The following is a 21,007-nucleotide window of genomic DNA, read 5'->3' as shown; positions in this document are numbered from 1 at the left end:
TTCTGGTGCAAAATAGAATAAATCACATCTTCTTCTGCAGATGTGAAAGGAACCCGTAACGTGGGTAGATCACCTTGGAATGGTGCATTACGGTGTAAGATCTACCATATTAAGTTTTGATCTTGCTGTTTTCCTTCCAGCCTGGTTTATTTAACCCTTTCGGGACGACTTATTTCACCAACCTCGCTACCGTAGAATACGTCAGCGAGGTGCCAATGATCCAACCGTCCTGAAAGGGTTAAATGCAGGAACATTCCAGGATCAAGATTTGGTGTACTTATTCACACTATTTATTTATTATTTTCTTTTACTCTGTTTATTTTCCATTGCTAATATACCGTTTTTTTTTTCAGAGGGATGGAGGTAAATTTAACCTATATATAAATAACAATTTACAAAAAAAACAACAGTGGAGAACGTATCACAATTTCATACTATTTTCTATTTCAGATTTACAAGCAGGCAATCAGCGATCAAAACGGCGAAGTATCTCTTTCTTTAGAAAGGTCAAGATAACCGTACGATTCAGTGCCCAGTAGACCACGTTTTCCGCGTCGATTTATTCGTGCTAAGTTCCAAAATTTCGGTTTTTTTTTCATCACATCTTCAACTTATATTACGCGTTGTGAGCATATGCGGATAATAAATATGTACAACGGTTTTCTTATTCGCAATCTTATTAACACGGGAACGCGAAAAAAAAGTAATACAAGAACATAGGTGAAACTCAAAAACAACGATTTTAGTTGTTTAGTTGTCCAGTTTTTTCGTAATGCTAAGGCGCGGGTTTTGGTTTTTCAGCATTGGCAGTAACACTTAACGGAATTGAATATAGTTTATTTTCTGACAGAGTAACAATAAGCTTAGAACGTGCGTTATTACGAGTTGATCCGACAAAAGCGTGGTTTCAAAATTATTCATACCCGGTATATAATCAAATATAATACACAAACATACAATAAAACTATTGTATTCGTCCGACAGCTGGCCGGCGGAAAACTAAATCATATCAAGGGTTGCATAGCTCACATCACTTAGCAATGTGGATCCAGATCTATGTAACAAACTTCCTTCCTGTGACAACCTTGGGGATGCGGAGGTACACACGGTCGCTAGTAGCAACGGATGTCACACTAACATTCCTTTCCTTCCCAGATGACCGTCATAACGTGGCCGGTGCCGGTACTGACAATATAATGTTTTGAACCTTCAAAATTGCACATAGAGGATGGAAAGCTAAACCCAGGCCCCATCCTTTTGGTTCCCTGTACAATGTTGACTGTTCTGGTCAGTAACGGAGTAGCAACTACGAATTGTACGGTCATCTCATGATCATGCTCACGCCCATGCTCTTCTTCTGTAGATATGTTTATAACAAAAAAATGGGCATCGTCAAATTTTTCGCTATTCAAAAATAGAGGCTTTCAGCTTTCATTTGCACGGTCCCTCAAAAAAATCCACCGAGGGATCTCGAACAACATTTTCAGAATACTGTTTTCCCCATACAAAATAAACGGTTCCAAATTAATCCCTATTTCTACTTAACAAACATACCCAATTTTTGTATGAAAAAGTTCCCCCGATGGAATATTTCGATGTTGGGCTTGAATGAAAGCTAGTAGCATCAACTTTCACGTAACGTAAAAATAAGCGATGCTTATTTTTTTGTAATAAATTTCTTCAACCAGACACACAGTGAATACATTTGACTATACACTATATTTCTACTCATCACACTTCCATGCAGGGCCAGGTTTAGGGAAGGCCAGGGGGCCGTGGCCTCAAGCTCCCACATATAATAGATTGCCACAAACTTATAATTGAATGAATGACAATGTGAAATAAGTAAAAAAAACAGTAGTGCAAGAAACATTCCTTGATATAATTTTGTCAAAAGGTCTTTTAGGTTCCTCCAAAATTTGTTAACATTTTCCGTTTGAACTGGCCAGCCTTATGCAATTGTACAAAATATTTTATCGGAAACCCTTAACAAGGAAGGACTCCACCTTAATTCTTGAGGATGCCTTATTCTCTGTCTGTAAGAAGTCAAACAGTTCCTGCTGAATAACATGGTTTATCTCCTGGGAGATTTTCTCCCTGAATAAAAAATGTAATTCACGACGAGCTTCTAACCCATTCCAAAGATTCTTTTCTGAATTTGTAAAATAAACTCGCGGAGGAATTCTTACAAATTATGAGAGGATAGGATTTCAAAGGTTTGCCATTTTTTGTCATAATCGGTTGAAAATTTGTCAAAGATTTCTGCAAAACATTTTCCTGAAATCTTCAAGAAAATGTGTTAGAAATTATGTTTGAAAATCCAGGAACTCATCATGAATTCTATTAAAATTAATTATCCAATGGAATGCCCACAAAAAATAGCACTAAAAAATTTCCATGAAATTCCACCGGAAGTTGATTTCAGAACTCCCAGACACAAAAAAACTTACAGACAAGTAACTCCTCCAGAGAATGTGACCCGGGCCCCCACATTTGTTAATCTAGCCCTGCTTTTATGTCAAACAATATTACATTCAACAGCCATCATATGCTTGTTGGATGCAAAACCGTTTAGGGGAACATAATTGCTATACATACTGTGTGAAAAATCAACAGGAAGTATTCTCCTAAACATCCACTGGTATGTACATGTTTCCATTACAACTTGATACAAGCGATTATTTTCCATTCGTCCGCTGCCTATTGTTGAGCGCAATAACCTTTCTTCTGCAATTGAGATCCATCTCTTTCGCCGACAAGCAACTAGCATCGGTTGGAGTTGATACCTACCTGGTAGTGTATAGGGAACAACTTGCAGTCAATCGTACGGTGGTAAAAGGTCAAACAAGGTAACTTAATGATTCAAAAATTACTTAACTGTGTAGCTACTTATAGTTATTTGAGTTATCATGACTGCTATCCGACGGCTGACCAAACTTTATTACTAATACACAGAGCTTGATGTTGTAAATGGATGGCAATTAACTAATGTACGTTTTCTGCCACAAATCTTATTGGAAACGAGAAACAGTGCTGATCAATTGCACCTACGCTTAATTCGTAAATGAAAAAAGAACAGAATTTGATTTTTTTTAATTGATTGCATTGTGTGATCACAGACGTATCACTTGGAACAAATAGCGTTTGAAATCATCGTCACAAAAGTACAATCGCCCAAGGTTAATTTTAATTTGTGATGTTTTGATTCTATAAATAAATTTGTCCAATTTCCAGCTGCATTCTGAATTCTGCATGAATTCATGAACGAAGAAATTTTCAGCGAAAATCTGGCTCGCAAAAATGTCCCATGTGAACGAAAATATATTTTCTTGTGAAGAATTAGCCTATGTTAAAATTCCCGAATAAAAAGAAATATAAAAATATATATATTTTCTATGCCACATTTTTCACAGTAGCAAAAAGCCGTATGCAGCTCATTCCAAAACTTAATTATTTGAACTTCCATCATACTTATTCAGCCCAGAAATCCTCGTAAAATAAACGCACGGCTACTTTACAACTTTTTATCCTGTGCGGTTGGCCGCCATCGCCTTGATATGTGGCCAACTTAAATTTCTATCAACCAAACATTCCAAAATGCAGCACCAGAATTCAAGATGGTGGACCATAATCCAAGATTCACTCTTTGGCGAGCGTTCGTGCGAGACAGTCGCAACTTTTCGTTCGTCCGGTTTGTCTCCCGATACTATCCAGTTCGGTGGCTTTTTCCAGTGCTAGTTTTCCGAGTGATCAAGTGTTGAAGTGAAAATCCCTAGTGGGACGCGTGCGGTTGGCTAGGCCACAATTTTTGCCGCAAAAGTTCGTTTAGTTTGAGTAAAGTTCACGTTTTCATTTTATCACGTGGCGCATTGACCGATTATCGAGCACATCAGTGCAGCACCCCCCGCACACCGCGCCGCTCGCGCGGCCGTGATCGGCTTCTTCCAGTGAGTACCCAAGCTTATCGTCGTCGACAGCAGCAGCCCACCGAGAGAAGAGCAGAGAGCGTTCAACCGCCGCACACCAGCGCAGCGTCGGGCGCTCAGCAGCAGCTCGCTTCCTCCCTGTGCGGGCCATCCGATCGCTTGGACCTGTCGTCGTCGAGCCTGTGGCTAAACAGAGTGCACAAAGATAAGTACATAAAGTTACCTCTCGTTGTTCCCCCCTCTCCACTGACTCTTTGATTAGATTTAATTTGGTACATAAGCAGTTTTTTCTCACTTTTCCTGTAGCGTTAATTTTATCCCTTGTTTTTTGATTATTTCTCGTCCCTGTGATAGTGGTAGTTTAAGATTTTTGAGTGACCCGTGGTGGTAGTTAGCTACCACAATGGGCGATGATGATGATGGCGGGGGAACATCGTACCGCATCAACGAAGCTTCGTTATTGGCATCGGACTGCTCGAGCCAACAAGGCGATGTAAATGCTAATCCCTTTGTCTCCCTTCACCCTGGTGCTTCTGCAATGGACACCAACAGTAAATCTGTTTCGACGTCCCCCCGCCTCAAGGCCTACCCTCCCGACTTTGGCGGGCCATATGTTGTTTTCTTCCGACCCAAAGGCAAACGTTTGAACACCGTTCAAATCAGCAAGGATCTGACTAAGCGGTATTCTTCCGTTGTCTCCATTGACATGGTCGGTACAGCTAAGCTTCGGGTGACAGTAGGCGACCGAAAACACGCTAATGAGATTGTGGCCTGCGAGTTGTTTACACTTGAGTACTTCGTTTACCTACCAAGCGCGTCGATAGAGATTTCGGGGAAGGTCGCCGACGCATCTTTGACCTGCGAAACGATCATGCAAGGCTGTGGTCGTTTCCATAACCCTTCTCTCCCTCCTGTCCAGATACTGGATTGCCGGCAACTGCATTCGGTGTCCCAGGAGGGCGAGAAGAAGGTTTACACACCATCTGAAGAATTTTCTGTGACCTTCTCCGGATCTGCATTACCAGATCTGCTGGTGATTGGCAAACTTCGGCTACCTGTGAGGCTGTATGTACCGAAGGTAATGAATTGCATCAATTGCAAGCAGCTGGGCCACACCGCCCAGTACTGCAGCAATAAACCTCGCTGTGCAACATGCGGGGAGAGACATGTGGACGGTGCGTGTAAAACGCCGCCCAAGTGTGTTTATTGTGGCAGCGACCGTCCACATGATCTGATTGATTGCCCAAGGTACATACAGCAGAAAAAACATCAAAAACGATCGCTGCAGCAGCGATCACGGCGAAGCTACGCCGAAATGCTGAAAAAAGCTGCCCCGACCGTTGAATCCCGTAACATCTACTCGTCTTTATCTCTCGATGATCAGGGCTCTGACTCTGAGGTCGGGGACGGGGTTCCCTTTGTTTTCAAGGGTGAAACGAGGAAACGGATGAGGCTCCAGAGACCCACCAAAAAACCTCGGAATCTGCCTAGCAGCGACCCCCAACCCACCATGACAAATTTGAAGAGTGGTAAGAAAGCCACAAAACGTTCCCCTCCGGGATTCAAAATCCAGGACGAACGAGACTTTCCTTCACTCCCGGGAACATCTAAAATCCCAGATGTCCCACGTTTTTCGAATTCTCAACCGGAAAGACAGCATTCGGAGCACCAGGAGCAACCTCAGGGTGCGCCATTGTTTACGCTCTCTGGCATTGTAGACATCATCCTCAGCTTCTTCAATGCTTCAGACTCCGTGAAGAACATTGTAAAAGGACTTCTTCCTTGCGTGACCCCTCTTTTGAAGCAGTTGGCTTCTAAAATGCCCCTCCTTGCGACAATCGTATCTTTCGATGGCTAATTTAACCACCGAGGTCGAAGATACGATTTCGGTTCTACACTGGAACTGTCGTAGTATTACACCGAAATTAGACGTTTTTAAATTTTTAGTTTACAATTTACAATGCGATGTTTTTGCACTATCCGAAACATGGCTGACACCTGATGTAACCTTACCTTTTCCCGATTATAATATCATTCGCCTTGATCGATCCGACTCTTACGGAGGGGTGCTTCTAGGGATCAAGAAGCAGCACTCATTTTACAGAGTCGATTTTCATCCGATGACAGGCATTGAAGCCGTCGCATGTGAGGTGACTATCCGAGGTAAAACCCTCAGTGTTGCCTCCATATATCTTCCACCGAGAACTGCAATATTTCGCAGGGATCTCGCCCACATCTGCTCGGTTATGCCCGAGCCTCGGCTGCTCATGGGAGATTTCAACTCCCATGGTACAGGCTGGGGGGAACTGTACGATGACAGCCGTTCAACGTTGATATATGACCTCTGCGACGACTTCAACATGACAATTTTGAATACCGGAGAAGTTACACGAGTGGCACCTCCAGCTCAAGATGGCAGCCCTAGAAACAGCCGATTAGACCTCTCAATCTGTTCGAGCTCACTATCGCTGGAGTGTACATGGAAGGTTATCCAGGATCCTCATGGTAGTGATCATCTGCCGATTGTTGTTTCTATTTCCAATGGGTCACATCAACCTCCATCTATCGACATCGCCTACGATCTCACCAAGCACATTGACTGGGAGAAGTACGCAGAAGCAATTATCGACGGTGAACAATCGGTAGAAGTCCTTCCACCGCGGGAAGAGTATCAGTTTCTTTCAGAACTGATCATCAGTAGTGCGCGTCAGGCACAACGTCGACCAGTGCCAGGTCCGTCGGTTCGCAGGAAACCCCCCAATCCGTGGTGGGATAGTGAGTGTACAGAAATATATCGCGAGAAATCCGCGGCGTTCAAAGAGTTTCGGAAACGCGGTTCGGTCGAAAACTTCAAGCGGTTCGCTTCCCTTGAAACCAAGTTCAAGAACTTGATCAAGGCGAAGAAAAGCGGTTACTGGCGTCGGTTCGTCGAGGGTTTGTCGCGCGAGACTTCGATGAGAACTCTTTGGAACGTCGGTAGAAGAATGCGTAACGCGTCGTCGGTCAACGAGGATCGAGAAAGCTCTCCTCGATGGATCCTCAAGTTCGCAAAAAAAGTTTGTCCAGATTCCGTGCCCGTGGAGCGAATAATTCGTGATGTTTCCGACGATAGGGACGACATGGATAGGCCGTTTTCAATGATTGAATTCTCACTTGCTCTTCTTTCATGTAACAATTCCGCTCCAGGAATGGATCGAATCAAGTTCAACTTGCTTAAAAACCTCCCCGACGTCGCTAAGAGGCGCTTGTTGAACTTGTTCAATCAGTTCCTGGATAACAACATCGTTCCGGATGATTGGAGACAAGTGAGGGTGATAGCTGTTCAAAAACCCGGGAAACCCGCGTCGGATCATAATTCGTACCGTCCAATCGCGATGTTGTCTTGTCTACGGAAGCTGTTGGAGAAGATGATTCTCTTTCGACTGGACAAATGGGTTGAATCGAATGGCATGTTGTCAGACACACAGTTTGGTTTCCGCAGAGGCAAAGGTACGAACGACTGTCTTGCGTTGCTTTCTTCAGAAATTCAGCTTGCCTTTGCTCAAAAGCAGCAAATGGGCTCAGTGTTTTTGGATATTAAGGGTGCTTTTGATTCAGTTTGTGTCGATGTTCTTTCCGACAAACTACACGACTGTGGCCTTTCCCCAATTCTTAACAACTTTTTGTATAATTTGCTGTTTGAGAAGCAGATGAGTTTCGCTCATGGTGACTTGACAGTTTCACGAATTAGCTACATGGGCCTCCCCCAGGGTTCATGTCTAAGCCCCCTTCTTTACAACTTTTATGTTAGAGACATAGATGATTGTCTCATGGAAAACTGCACGTTAAGGCAGCTTGCGGATGACTGTGTTGTCTCTGTAACGGGATCAATAGCAGTCGATCTGCAAGGACCACTACAGGATACTTTGGACAATTTGTCTACTTGGGCTCTCAAGCTGGGTATCGAGTTCTCTCCGGAGAAAACTGAGATGGTTGTCTTTTCTAAAAAACACAAACCGGCAAAGTTTCCGCTCGTTCTGATGGGTAAGACAATCACTCATAGCATGTCTTCACAATACCTCGGCGTCTGGTTCGACTCCAAATGCACCTGGGGGAAGCACATTGTGTATCTGATACAGAAATGCCAAAAACGAATCAACTTTATGCGAACTATTACCGGAACATGGTGGGGAGCACACCCGGAAGATCTGATCAGGCTGTACCAAACAACCATTCTATCGGTTTTAGAATACGGTAGCTTCTGTTTTCAATCCGCGGCGAAAACACACTTGCTGAAGCTTCAACGGGTTCAGTACCGTTGCCTTCGGATCGCGTTAGGTTGCATGAACTCGACTCACACAATGAGTTTAGAGGTACTTGCTGGTGTACAGCCTCTGACAGACCGCTTTGCGGAGTTGTCGTTCCGGTTCCTCATCCGATGCGAGGTTGTGAATCCGTTGGTCATAGAAAACTTCGAAAAGCTGCTCGAACAGAATCCCCAAACTCGTTTTATGAGTGTGTACTACTGGTACATGACGCTGGAGGTAAGCCCATCTCCGGTTAACACCAATCGTGACAACTTCTCAGACTTCGACAGCTCCTCTGTGGATTTTGATCTCTCTATGAAGGATGAGATCACCGGTATACCGGAATCTTTTCGTTCCATAGGTATTCCACAAATTTTTGCAAGTAAGTTCGGGCATGTTAGCGGGGCCAGACAGTTCTTCACAGATGGTTCCAAAACCGATGATTCGACTGGATTCGGTGTCTACAACGAATTTCATAGCGCCACCTTTATGCTTCAAAAGCCATGTTCGGTATATATTGCTGAGCTAGCGGCTATATACTACACCTTAGAGTACATTCGCACTCTCCCACCTGAGCACTACTTCATTTTTACCGACAGTCTAAGCTCTCTGGAGGCTGTTCGGTCAATGAAACCGATGAAGCACTCAGCGTACTTCCTGAAAGGAATACGCCAAGTCTTGAGTGCTTTGTCCAAACGCTCATACATCATCACCATAGCTTGGGTCCCTTCACATTGCTCAATTCCGGGCAATGAGAAAGCGGACTCTCTGGCTAAGGTGGGCGCTAGCGAAGGCGATATTTATGAGCGTCAAATCGCCTTCGACGAATTTTTTGCATTGGCCCGTCAGGAGACCTTGATCAGCTGGCAACACAAATGGAGAGATGGAGAGATGGGTAGATGGTTGCACTCCATCATTCCACAGGTGTCGAAGAAGCCATGGTTCAAAGGGTTGGATTTGAGCCGCGATTTCATTCGTGTAATGTGTCGGTTGATGTCCAACCACTATTTGTTGAACGCACATACCTTCCGTGTTGGGCTCTCAGAAAGCAATCTCTGTGTCTGTGGCGTGGCTTACCAGGATATCGAACATGTCGTGTGGGGATGCAATGAGTATCGTGAGGTCAGATCTGAGCTACATGAAATTCTCCGGGTCCGAGGAAAACATCAGAAACCCGTTAGAGAAGTGTTGGCAGGACTTGATTTGGAATACATGAACCTGATTTACCAGTTTTTGAAACGGGTTGATGTCAGAGTTTGATGTAGTACGTTCCTTGTTTTCGTTGTCCGCCTTTTGGTTTTGTTGTTCGCCCCTGTCTGTCGTCACCCCCTTCCGTTTGTCCTCTTCTTGTCGTTTTCTACCGATAAAGTCCTTTCTTTTTGGTTCCGTTACAGATATGGACAATTTGTCCCATCAAAGTTTTAGTATAAGTTAGCAAATAATTTAGTTTTAAACCCATAAATCCGTCCTTCCCATTTTTTTTTTTCTTCAATCCTTAACCTCGAAACAGCCGCGAGTACTTCGGCTTCCCAAACTAACATAGTTTTAAGGCAGTAATAAATTGTAAAATGTATAACCATTGTAAAAAAAACAAAAGATTTCGGCTCAGTTATGCCCATGTGGCGCCCGAGCCTTCCAAATAAACGAATAAGTAAAAAAAAAAAAAAAAATCCAAGATTCGATATAGGTATCTATTGATCGGCTTTGATGAGTAGAAGTCAAAAATCAATATTTGATGCCATTTTGTAATCCAATATGGTGGGCCATAATTCAGGATGGCGGCCACGTAATGGTGGTTTGAGCTATGATACTATGAAATATGGGTATCTATCGATCCGGCTTGATCATGGCGTGGTAGCTGGTAGGGTAGAAGGTTAGGGTAGATGGTAAGATGGAAGATAGTGTAGCGCGTATGGTGAAGGAGCAACTGAATTAGACCCGATATAGATTTATTCCACAATTTTTTACCCGTGAATTAGTTCAATCAATTTAGTTAGCCAAGCCTATAGTTGATCGCTGACAGTAGTAAGTGAATTACATTATTGTTTGAAATGAATCCAATATTAGTTGTTTTAGGTTGTTGGGCGAGCTGTTTGAAGTGTCGCGTATTTGCATCGCTTAACTGAGCGAGCTTCCAGAAACTTCTTTTCCGAACTTAGTGCGGCGTAAGTTTATGAAATTACTTCTTAAAACTAGATACACTTGTAAAAAATAAGATATACTTGTAAATGCTGAATTGTGATTAGGGTCGCGTCCACGCTTGGATTGAAACTACATTGTAAGCCGTAGAGACAAACCAATTTGTTGGACATCGTATACCCTACCCATAAGAGACCAATTTGTAAGTATAACACAACTCTACCATTGAAGGTTTGTCACTGATAAAATGAATTTAGCTTCAAGATCTACGTCATCTAACATGTGGTGTTTCTCTGAAGAGGTCGATAAAAAAGAAGATCTAACAGTTGAGGTTATGGTAGAGGATAGGGTAGAGGGTAGGGCAGAAGGTAGGGCTGATGGTTAGGATAGAGCATAGTTACACAGTGAAACGCACTACTTTTGACATGATTCAAAAAAGTCGCGAGTTCGGTCGCGTCGCGACTTGATTGTGCGGCGTCCGGTTTGGTGGCGGCCCGACAATACAAAATACAACAACGTGATCGCTCGAGGGTTAAGAATATTATACACGGAGCCAGAAATCAACCGAAGCACAAGTTTTTTTTTTTCACTAATATCGACTCTTCCCGGTGATTACTCCAATTGGGTTCTTTAGGGGTATCAGGATTATTTCATAATCGGATTCTCCGCCCAAAAATTAGTCGAAATCCAAAATTTCATAATTTTTGGAGTCCGGGAACTATTTTTAAAAATCATTTAAAGTTTGTATGGGGAAATTTTTTTGTTCGGGTCGAACTGTCACTTTATCGATTGAACTGTCATTCTATCCACGAAAATTAAAACTGTTTTGTTGATATAACCATCAAAACAAAGGTATTGGAATCCAATAAAAACACGTTATACTCAGAAAAATGAGCTCTTTCGATTAGGCTATAGAAAATAGCAATATTTTATTCACTAAACAACCCAATTTTGGCAAAACCGCGTTGAAGCTCTGAGTGGGTAGTTTCCTTTTGGTGCCGGCAGAAAACTGCAACCCATCGCAAAGTTGTTTCTACCCAGCATTGACTTTCAAAGCACCCTAGTGGGTTGAAATAAACCCACTTTGGGGTAAACGGCAAACCCCCAAATTTAGCTTCAAATGTGAAGAATTAGCTTAAAATTCACGAATTAAAAGAAACTAAAAAAAAACAAATTCAGCTTCTCGCACGGACATTATTTTTAACAATTTGTCTCGCGATTTTGAAGATGGTAATTTCGATTCTTGTGGCACAGAAGATGCTGAAAAACAATCAGCATATGCACTGCAAGTGAGCATACACAATGATATTTTTTTGTTCTATAATATGAAGTAGAATCTGAGACTACCGTCTTTGTTACAACAGAGCAATGGCGAATATTTCCTCGGTCGTCCTGTTCGTCCTTATGCAAAATTGTTCCCATAGTTTCTGAGACAGCCTATACGTACATGTCTTTTTCAAAGACGGATGTTGAATCTATTTGACGGATCCTTCATTCCATCTGGCACTGTAGTTCTATTAATATACAATCAAACTAGACCTAAATGTGAAAAGGACGGAACAGCCATTGCTAACTTCAGCTTCTCTCGTCCCTCCTAGCTACATTTATATCCAGCAGAGATGTCTGCTATATCTGTTAGTGGCGAAAGACTACATGAATTCTTCGAAATTGTAAATATGTTTGTCATATGTTTGGCAACTGAGAAGCAAGCTGTTTTTTTTTTTTGTTTTTATTAATGTGTATTTCGACATTGAGCTAATTTTACACTTAAGCGATGTTTGCAGATCAGAAGGAATTCTCAGCCTATATTGATGCATGGGAAATTCCTTGCCTGAATCGCTCAAGAAACCGGGTTTTCTTCGATCGTAGTACGCAGTAGCGAAGAAATGACAGTTCAAATGGCAGTCACCGAAGAAAGTTTCTGCCAGGAATCACTCAAGAAGTTTCTTGAGCGATTCCTGTTGAACTCGAAACTGGGCTATAGTCAGCACGCTCTGTTTCAAAGAGGATTAAATACCAGAAATGAGAAGAAAAAGTAAAGAAACCATCAGTAATCAAGAATCTCTTTCGATCCCATTGACACCGAACGATAAATAAACGGTAAAGCTATACATACCAACAATGAACTATTTCAGCTTTTAATTTCACAATCGGCATTGGTTTGTCTCACGTGCCCTATGCAAATCCAATTAAGCTGCCACAAATTCATGTTTTTACTACTTTATTTCAATGACCTCTGCTCGGAAAGAGGCACGGAGAAGAAAAACAACATCTTCATTCGGTTGGAAAGAATCTATTTGCCCGGACAGAGGCAGGTAGGCAGGAAGGTAGGAGCTTCACCGATGTTTGCAATTTCGAGCGCTGAACTCGGCTCGGTTCAGTTCAGATGGGTGGTCAATTTGTCTATCGAGCTGAGCTTAATTCACCCGGAGGCTCAGCTAGGTTAGAGGGCGAGTCCACATTATTCAATAGGTACCAGGGAAAACGTGAGCTGCCAACGAATCAATAGGGGCCTTGGTCCGAAATCATCTGAATTAGCCGGTTGCGATGAATCACGGAATAGAGCAACAATATGGGTATTAAGAAAGCATGATTTTGATTAGCTCAATCACGCGGATTACTCAACCAGCAAATTTTAGCAGCTTCAAATGTATATGATGATCTCTTTTTTTATAGCCGCCCATATTGTGATCCTTAACGAATCATGGAAAATGTGTGAAAAGAAGGAGTCAGTAAACTTTTGGATTCAGTCAAATAAAAATATGTTTTACTATCGTACTTTTATAAGTAGAATGAGAAATCGTAATCCATTTGCGTCATTAGTCCAACTTTTTTTTCTTCACTTTATAAATTTGACCGAAAGCAAAAGCTTTGAGCTATCGATATATACTCAAGGTATATCTGGGTTCCCTATTTTAAAATGCCTATTGAATCATTTTTTTTATAAAATCGAATCGATCTTTTAACTTATTTTTACACGCCAAAATGCTTTGAAATGTGAAAGAATGACAAGAATCCCGATTTTTGATAAAAGGCTAGAAAATCCTGCCATAGTAGTGGATGAAAATGCAAAAACGTCAACAATGAAATACGAGAACAATTGTATATTCTGTAGGCACTGCAAAAATGTTCCATTATTTAACCGTAGTGTGGCCAGCAAAAAAAAACACCCGTAGAAGGCCGGCAGGGTACCCGGGTACCCACGCAATGGAAATGATCATATCTCAGCGATTTTTCCACCGATTTTGCCTCATTCAACTCAGAAACTCATTATCTATCGAGATCGTATTTGGTTGGACCGGTCCGATCACCATAGGTACCGGAAAATCCGGATTTCCGGATCCGTGTTTTTATACAATAGAATATACGGGATTTTCGGTAGGTTAGTAGCAATTTCGGTACCAAGCATCGTAAAATTGCTTTGACATATTGTATCTGACCGGCAGGGAATCATAAAACGTGTTGACTTTGAAACTGTGATTTCGGAACACGCTTCCCGTGAGGCCATGGTTGACCATAAACACTTTAAGGTATCCTAGCCTTAACAATGTGGGTTTCAATATAGTATAAGGACATGCTCCCAAAAATATGGATTTTCCGAAAACCACGGTGATTAGATCGGTCTAACCAAATATTTTCCCGATAGATGATGAGTTTCTGAATTGAATGAGCTAAAAATTTCCAAAATTGATGAGAAATTGACGGAGATATGATCATTTCAATTTCGTGGGTACCCGGGTACCCTGCCGGCCTTCCACGTAATAAAAAAAATGCAGGAGCCCCTCCCCCTGCCCCTCCTCACTTTAAAATTTGGTCAACCCCAGTAATAGATGTATATTCACGAGTTCTAAGATCTAACAGAGTTCCAACATCCTAGTCTCAATAACCATTAAAATATCGAGATTTGAAATTGAAAAAGGTACCCGGGTACCCTGCCGGCCACATAAGTGTTAAAGAAGCAGCTCTTTTCTGATGAGAATGATTTTTATTAAATTCAACAACATAATTAGGTGATTTTTTCTATTTGCATCAAACTAAACAAATAAATTGCATTTTGATTAGAGTTATCTGACTGCATATTTTAAACTGTGTTAACTGGATTTTGAATATTTATGATTAATACTATTAAATATAAGTAGCGATTTAACTAACTTTACCAAAACTTTAAACTAGTCCTTTTTTACATCAATCCAATTACATTTTCAATTAATTACTGACTGTTTTGTTACTACTACACCCTGGATTCGCTGGTTGGGTCACGACTGCGTCCCGATAAGCGAATCGTGTTCGTTCGTTGGGCAACTGACAACTGATCAAAATGCTCTAGCCACCAGGGTGCGAGGCCGCCATTTTTAAGAATCCAACATCTAGTATGTAAACATTCGTGTATCCACAATGGATTCCATTGTGGATACCCGATAGATGTTGGCTCCTGTCAGATGCATTAGGTGGAATTAGGGTTGCCACATACGTGGCTCTAGCCACACGCAAGTGACGAGAAATACGACACGAAACACTCACAGACTTGCACGAATGTCCTGTATATAAGAGGTGCGATGTGACGGCGGTCAGACGTCAAACTCATTTTGACATCGATTTTGACAGTGCTTTTTAGTTGGATTTTGCCAGCCACTTGTCATCCGAATACTACCCCACAGTAAAAAAGCGAGCCAACATCTCTGACCCCAATGTGCGTTGAACCCCATTTTGACAACAAAAAATTTGTAAACAGTAAACTTTTCTGGACCAACACTTGAAAAACGCGTAATATTTTCCACAACAAAAAAGAAAATTTTCGAAAATACTAGGAGAATTGTGAAAAAATCTAATTCTCTTAGCTGAAAGATGTTACAATAAATAAAAACGCGTCCAAATTAGGCCGCAATTGGGGATGCAAAGAACTTTTTTGTTGAAGAAAAAATATCACTTGTAAACTACGCCTGAATCAAATGTTTGACCTAAAACAGATGATGACTTCAAAAACATGGCCGCATCGCAGCCGGTTGGATTTTGCCCCAACCAGTGAACATCCAACCATCGAGACAGCCCATCTAACGAGCAGCCAACGAACGAATCGGCACTGTGTTTAAAATATATTTATGTTCGTATTAACAAGCGTTTATTAAAGTGAACAAATTTCCATATTTTTGATAAAATATTTTTAAATAAATGGGCTGCAAAATGGTAAGTTGACAACATGGAAGGAGTGTCCAACAAACCTTTGGTCATCACACATTTCTACCTCATGCTACCACGGGCCCATGACAAAGACCGCTAGCTAAGAGTTGTGTCTAATTCCTCGATAAGTTTTCTACAGAAATCATTCATCGACTTATTTGTGGGCTTCGTGGCCGTGCGGCTAGAGGCGTCAGTCATCTAGACGTTTCGTAAGTCTCGGAGTGTGGGTTCGATTCCCGCTCCTGTCGGGGAAAACTTTTCGTCAAACGGAAAATTCTCCACTGGGCCACTGGGTGTTATGTGTGTTGTCCATTGTCATATGTTAGTGCTTTACCTCGAGGAGGTAAAGTTGACTACCAACCACTCGATCAAGGTTGTGGAGGCGTGGATGCGGTCCAGGAAACTGGAGCTGGCTCACCACAAGACAGAGGTGACGGTTGTTAACAACCTAAAGTCGGAGCAGCAGACGGAGATCAGTGTAAGAGAGTGTACTATCCTTTCAAAGCGCTCCGTCAAACACTTAGGCGTGATGATCGACGATAAGCTTACCTTCGGTAGCCACGTCGATTATGCCTGTAAAAGAGCCTCCACAGCTATTGCGGCACTGTCCCGGATGATGTCCAATAGCTCTGCGGTGTACGCCAGTAAGCGCAAGCTTCTGGCTAGTGTTGCTACGTCCATACTTAGGTATGGCGGCCCGGCGTGGGGCACCGCGCTAAGTACTAAATGCTACCGACGGAAGCTGGAAAGTACTTACAGGCTTATGTGCCTGAGGGTTGCGAGCGCATACCGTACCGTGTCACACGACGCTCTCTGCGTCATTACTGGTACCGTCTACCCCCGTTGGTTTGACCTCATCCAATCTGAACACTTTTTAATTTGACCCCCTCTAATCTGCACATCGTTCAAACTAAAAATGGTTCGAACGTCATTCTGTTCATGGAACGGGGTGAAACGGAACGCAGAATCAAAACAAAACAGCAAAAAGGGTTACCATCAGTGTGTTTTTCGATGCTCACAGGATTACTAGAAGTTCAGATTAAAAAATGAACCCCGTTGGTTTGCATGAGGTGTCGTTCAAACCAACGGGGCCGTCTACCCCTGGTGCCTATCAGCATTCTTATCAGTGAGGACATGGAGTGCTTCGAAATGCGCGGCACAAGAGGCATACGCAGGACTGCCAGGATGGCCTCTATGGTCAAATGGCAGCGCGCGTGGGACAGTTCCACCAAAGGAAGGTGGACCCATAGGTTGATACCGAGGGTAGATAGTTGGATTAATAGGCGCCATGGGGAAGTTACATTCCACCTGACACAGGTCCTTACAGGTCATGGTTGCTTCCGACAGTATCTACACCGTTTCGGACATGCGGATTCTCCCGAATGCCCAGCGTGCAATGGTTTAGAGGAAACGGCGGAACACGTTTTGTTCGCGTGCCCGCGTTATCGCACAATGCGTGACCGCATGCTTGCCACATGCGGGGAGGACACAAACCCGGACAACTTGGTCCAGAGGATTTGTAGGGATGAGTTTGGCTGGAACGCCGTTTCAACGGCTATCACCCATATCGTCTGGGAACTACAGAGGAGGTGGCGCGTGGACTCGGAGAGTGGCTAGTCCAGATGCAGTACAAGAGGTGGTCCAAGGGTTCGGAGTCGGCTTCGTAGGTCATACCGGTTCCCTGCGGTCGAGATCGACCCTTACAACGATTAAGTGGCCGCGGAGAGGAAGTCCCGGTAGCGGTGCTGTCGTGGCGTCGGTCTACTGGGTTGGATCCGAGCCCGCGGTTGGAAAGGGGTCCCCGGCAAGGGTCGGGGTAGGTGAGATCCTGCTGTCTGCAACCTACGGGTGCATCTGATAGGGCCTGAAGGGTAGTGATACCCTTCCTTACGGGCAGGTCAGATCGGGTTGCACGTGGGCATCAGTTCTTGATGTCCGCTCAGCAGTAGGGCGCGGGCGGGGTTGACCCTGCCCGCCTTCCGAGGACAAAGGGAGTGGCGAGGACCACTCGGGAAACTGGCTAAGCGCCAGCATGCTACCGTGATGGACTCTCCAAAGCGAGTCATCGATGTTCGTTGCTGCAGGCTACGCAGCTAACCTTGTGGGTGCGATGTGCACTAGCCCCTCTCTGAAGCAATACCTTCTTGGTGGTTCCGGAGAGACGTAGGGTTTGGCGACCATAGGAATGGTTTAGTGGGTACGAGGAGAGTCCCAGATTTTACTTTTGTTGTAGAAGACGGCCTGTCAGACCTACACTACCCTAACCTTCTGTTAGGGTGTCTGTTGAGCAGATTATCCCCCTATGGTTTAGAAGAAAAAAAATATGTTAGTGCTTGTTCAGTCTGTACAACCTCTGGTTGAAGACGGTGTAGTGTCTTTTTATTTTTATGGATCAAGGGTGACCACAAGTGATTTTTCTTTAAAGAAGTAAATTTTCCCCATTAAAATTGTATGGAAAACTAAGAATGGCGGGCACTAAAATATGGTTTTTCCGATAGATCTGAAATTTTGCACAGTTGATCTGGGATCAAAATGGTTCTCAAAAAGTATACAGAAGCTGAAGTTTTTTTTTTTTCATTTTTTATATTTTCCCATATTAACCGTGTCCCAAAGTCCAGTTGCGATACTACTCCGGACTCCGGATGATGAGGGAAAGACACTACTGCGGCTATTGGAACGCAAGAACTTTGAATGAACCCGCACGATTTGTGCTGTTGGCTCGTAAACTGCGCTACGTCGGCGTGAAGGTGCTTGCAGTTACGTTTGACAAAAGCTGGAGAACACGAATTCCGAGCGGTGAATCTCAACACTTCGCGTAAGAACCACATCTACACTGATAGACGGCTTGCGGTAATGGCGAGCATAAAAATGTTTTTAATTTACCATGGCAAAATGTGATCATCGACCAATAAACGCTTCTTGTGTGCGTTTTGTATCCTTACTTATCAACCGGTTCGATAGCTGAATGGTAGCGTGCGAGCCTGGTGATCTCAAGGTTCTTGAATCGAATCCGGCTGCCAACAGACACTTTTTTTAATTGTAAATCGTGTCCATGGTGAAATTGAAAACATTAATCTGTTGAGATGAAACGAAAATCAGTCTGCACAAATTCAGTGGCGTTGTGTATTTAAGTTGACCCTCAGAATAGTAATTTCAACTACAAGCCGTCTTTCATTCAGTGTAAGACACGGAGAAACAAAAGTACCCAAAGTGAGTTCAATCCACCTAACTTCGAGGTTGCATGCGGGAAACCAGTTTTGAGATTATGGAATCGGATGGAATTATGGTGGGATACCTAGAGTCAAAGTTCTTTTTGCCCAACCGTCAGTTCAAATTACTTACCTTCCAGTATTCGGTAGAAATAACGACAAGGGAGCCATCAGTGTAACATACGATGCCGTCTGAAATACTTCTCTCCAGATAATTAGTTGTTCACTCTTCCCAGGAAGAGAATTCCGTGGAAAAAGTACTATGTGCAAGCAATTGTAAGATCACTTGGAGCAAGTACAACTTTGTCCCAATTCATCCAAAGTGGAAATATCGAGGTGTTTTCTCTAGAAGACCGAGTACCCGTATACGGTTAAGGTAAGCAAAGATAGCCGTACACATCGTAGTTGCTATACCGTGATTGACCAGAACAATCGAAGTTGCACAGAGATACAATGAATGGTGCTTGGGACTAGCTACACACTCTCAATGTGCACAATTCGAGAGTTCAATATTTTAAAGTCGATAACAGCGCCGGCCACGTCCTTACGGTCATCGGGAAAGGGGAAGGAATGTTAGTTCGACAACCGTTGTTATTAGAAACCGTGGAATCCACAGCATCCCCACAGTTGTCTCGGGAAGGAGTATTTGTTAGTAGGGTAGGGTAGGGTGTGGATATTGGAGCCACCTTTGGTAGGTGATATGATCCACTAGTTATATGAAAGTACACGACACGGTCTTCATCCCGATTATGATTTGTTTGGTCGCGATAGTAAGGGTAATAATGCTATACGTCAACCATCGTTCTATATTAAACGCGTCACCGCATTGATTGTTTACACTATCGTGAAAACCGACTTTCCCACGAAAGTTACCGCGAGCTTCTGATTTCGAGTGAAATAGTCGCGCTTTTCCAACAGTATTGAACTTAGAGTATACGGAGAATAAAGTTTCAAGCTAAGATAGTTATTTTCGAATTATGTATTTTACTAAGAGTAGACCCATCTATATTACCTGTGTTCGACAGCCGTTGAGGTAATTAGGCCAATTGTTTTAAATTTGCTCAATGATTGTTGTGAACTGCAATCACTTTCTTCTAACATTTTATCGCTTCAATATTAGGCCTGCACCAGAGCTTCAACATTAATTTGCTTCTTTTTTAAAAATTTCTTTGTATTTGCGAATTTTAACTTAAGCTAATTCTTCACAATTAATTTGCAGATATTACAGACTCCAGGAGTCCTCATGAAAATCCATTGGCAAAATTACCCCAACTTTTTCTAGTTTGTAAAAAAAAATCGGAATAATCACACCCAGTTCCCAGTCGATCAGTGTTATCACTCCAAATTGTTAAATGAAAACAGAATCATTTTTCTCATTTACTCATATATCATCAATTGTATTTGGCTCTATGAAGACTGCAATGATTTTTTTGTTTGTCGTATATTGAATGTTGATTGATAATGACTCAATGATCATCAGTTTCTCAAGCGAAGAGTTGCAAAATGTTTCAGCATGATACCCAACCAGTGCAAGCAAATAAGCAGGAAGAACTGCTATCAGACAGCCATCTCCATAGTTGAAACGAAGCTCCATGTTCAGAGCTGGCAAATTTCACACATTCCCATCCATGCTACAAACGGGCTTAACCTACTACCTTGCTACCGTGTTAGTAGTCATTGAGCCTACGCGATAAAGCAACAGTGTCATTTTTCCGCTTAATTTATAATTACGTGAATCAGACGACGACGATCGTGCATGAAGATGCTATCCAAATGCACTCCTACCGGCTGATGTTTGTTTTTCCGTCTTCAGAGCCTTCCCAACTGGTTTATGCTATCGTAGGCAGTTGCAGGCTGGTGAAAGAAAACGATTAGGGGATTCACCAAACAGCTTAAATTGCTGCGATAGGTATGATTTTCTGCTATTTGAAATATTTCATGAAATTGCGAATGAAATATTCAAAGATTGCCTTGGTGATCCCAATGTTTAATCAGGATAATATTTAATCAGCGGTTTACACTGTTAAGTTAATCCCCCTAATGATACAGCGCCATTGCTAATGTTACAATTACAAATTCATCGCATTTTAAAACAAAACAATTCACTAAACAAACAGCGCTTCACTTAGTGTTAAGATTTCTTTTATATTTATTTTATATCAGTTTTGTTCCGATTTCATCACGCCCCTTTTCAAAAATGCTTTTAAATATTCTACAAAATCAATACGTATTTTCAATATTTTTAACATTTTAAAACGCGCCTTCAACA

General features: G+C 42.5%; 1 protein-coding gene across 4 annotated transcripts in view; it reads right to left on the bottom strand.

Annotated features, from left to right (window-relative positions):
- LOC109411988 (mucin-5AC) overlaps positions 1–21,007 on the bottom strand; it is a 135,080-nt gene that overhangs the window by 40,711 nt on the left and 73,362 nt on the right. The gene's annotated exons all lie outside the window — the stretch shown is intronic.

Source organism: Aedes albopictus, chromosome 3, assembly GCF_035046485.1.
Source record: "Aedes albopictus strain Foshan chromosome 3, AalbF5, whole genome shotgun sequence".
NCBI classification, from domain to species: domain Eukaryota; kingdom Metazoa; phylum Arthropoda; class Insecta; order Diptera; family Culicidae; genus Aedes; species Aedes albopictus.
This window is presented reverse-complemented; position numbering and strand designations above follow the sequence as displayed.